The following is a 2,500-nucleotide window of genomic DNA, read 5'->3' as shown; positions in this document are numbered from 1 at the left end:
AGCCGGTCTGTCGATCGACTTGGGGCATAGACCGATGCAGATTGAGATGGCGGCCTACGCCCAGGCCTTTGTTACGCCTGTGGAGATGTCGTCGTCCCGATCGTGGCTGGCAGCGTGGGCCTTCGGGTGGGTTACGGAATCTACGTGCTATTGGCATCAGCCTGTGGGCTTCCCATTCGACCCATCTTGAAACACAGACCAAGGAGTCTGACATATGTGCGAGTTAACGGGTGAGTAAACACGTAAGGCACAAGGAAGCTGACTGGTGGGATCCCCTCGTGGGTTGCACCACCGACCGACCTTGATCTTCTGAGAAGGGTTCGAGTGTGAACATGCCTGTCAGAACCCAAAAGATGGTGAACTATGCCTGAGCGGGGTGAAGTCAGAGGAAACTCTGGTGGAGGCCCGCAGTGATACTGACGTGCAAATCGTTCGTCTGACTTGGTTATAGGGGAAAAAGACTAATCGAACCATCTAGTAGCTGGTTCCCTCCGAAGTTTTCCTCAGGATAGCTGGACCTGCGGGTGAGTTCTATCGGGTAAAGCCAATGATTAGAGGCATCGGGTGCGCAACGCCCTCGACCTATTCTCAAAATTTAAATAGATGGGACAGTGTGGCTACTTTGTTGAGCAGCACCACGGAATCGAGAGCTCCAAGTGGGCCATTTTTGGTAAGCAGAACTGACGATGCGGGATGAACTGGAAGCCGGGTTACGGTGCCTAACTGCGCGCTAACTTAGATCCCACAAAGGGTGTTGGTCGATTAAGACAGCAGGACGGTGGTCATGGAAGTCGAAATCCACTAAGAAGTGTATAACAACTTATCTTCCAAATCAACTAGCCCCGAAAATGGATGGCGCTAAAGCGTGCGACCTATATCGACCGTTGAGGCAAAAGCCAGGCCCCGATGAGTAGAGGGTGTGGCAGTCGCTGCAAAACCTTGGGCATGAGCCTAGGTGGAGCGACCGTCGGTGCAGATCCTTGGTGGTAGTAGCAAATATTCAAATAAGAACTTTGAAGGCTGAAGAGGGGAAAGGTTCCATGTCAATGGCACTTGCACATGGGTTAGTCGATCCTAAGAGACGAGGGAAGCCCGTCTGATAGGTGACAATGCGAACTTCGAAAGGAAATTGGGTTAAAATTCCTGAACTGGGATGTGACGGCTGACGGTAACGTTAGGGATTCCAGAGATGTCGGCGGGGACCTCGGGAAGAGTTGTCTTCTCTGTTTAACAGCATGCCCGCCCTGGAAACGGCTCAGCCGGAGGTAGGGTTCAGCGGCTGGAAGAGCACCGCACGTCACGTTGTGTCCAGTGCGCCCTCGACGACCCTTGAAAATCTGGAGGATTGAGTGCCTCTCATGCCTGGTCGTACTCATAACCGCATCAGGTCTCCAAGGTGAACAGTCTCTGGTCGATGGAACAATGTAGGCAAGGGAAGTCGGCAAAATGGATCCGTAATTGGCTCTGAAGGCTGAGCATGGGTCCCAGTCTCGAACCCGTCGGCTATCGGTGGACTGCTCGAGCTGCTCCCGCGGCGAGAGTGGGTCGCCGCATACCGGCCGGGGGACAGACTGGGAACGACTCCTTCGAGGGCCTCCCTGAGCGTCGAACAGTCAACTCAAAACTGGTACGGAAAAGGGGAATCTGACTGTTTAATTAAAACGAAGCATTGCGATGGTTCCTGCGGATGCTAACGCAATATGATTTCTGCCCGATGCTCTGAATGTCAAAGTGAATAAATTCAACCAAGCGCGGGCAAATGGCGGGAGTAACTATGACTCTCTTAAGGTAGTCAAATGCCTCATCATCTAATTAGAGACGCGCATGATGGATTAACAAGATTCCCACTGTCCCTGTCTACTATCCAGCGAAACCACAACCAAGGGAACAGGCTTGGCAGAATCAGCAGGGAAAGAAGACCCTGTTGAGCTTGACTCTAATCCGACTTTGTGAAATGACTTTAGAGGTGTAGGATAAGTGGGAGCCGAAAGGTGAAAGTGAAATACCATACTTTTAACGTTATTTTACTTATTCCGTGAAGTGGAAGCGGGGCACTGCCCCTCTTTTTGGACATAAGGCCTGCTTCGGCGGGCCAATCCGGGCGAAAGACATTGTCAGGTGGGGAGTTTGGCTGTGGCGGCACATCTATTAAAAGATAACGCAAGTGTCCTAAGATGAGCTCAATGAGAACAGAAATCTCGTGTGGAACAAAAGGGTAAAAGCTCGTTTCATTCTGATTTCCAGTACGAATACGAACCGTGAAAGCATGGCCTATCGATCCTTTAGACCTTCAGAATTTGAAGCTAGAGGTGTCAGAAAAGTTACCACAGGGATAACTGGCTTGTGGCAGCCAAGGGTTCATAGCAACGTTGCTTTTTGATCCTCGATGTCGGCTCTTCCTATCGTTGTGAAGCAGAATTCATGTTCACCCACCAATAGGGAACGTGAGCTAGGTTTATAACATCATGAGACAGTTTAGTTTTACCCTACTGATGACAGT

General features: G+C 50.8%; 1 non-coding gene across 1 annotated transcript in view; it reads left to right on the top strand.

Annotated features, from left to right (window-relative positions):
- Positions 1–2,500, top strand: part of LOC150030457 (25S ribosomal RNA) — a 3,360-nt gene that overhangs the window by 466 nt on the left and 394 nt on the right. Inside the window, exon 1 of the ribosomal RNA XR_016526864.1 lies at positions 1–2,500. This exon is cut by the window's left edge and continues 466 nt beyond it; it is cut by the window's right edge and continues 394 nt beyond it. This is a non-coding gene — a ribosomal RNA (25S ribosomal RNA).

Source organism: Benincasa hispida, unplaced genomic scaffold (genome assembly GCF_027475165.1).
Source record: "Benincasa hispida cultivar pf3 unplaced genomic scaffold, pf3_genome.v1.1 HicScf201, whole genome shotgun sequence".
Lineage (NCBI taxonomy): Eukaryota > Viridiplantae > Streptophyta > Magnoliopsida > Cucurbitales > Cucurbitaceae > Benincasa > Benincasa hispida.
Note: the sequence above shows the minus strand (reverse complement) of the source record. Positions and strands in the feature narration are given on the sequence as shown.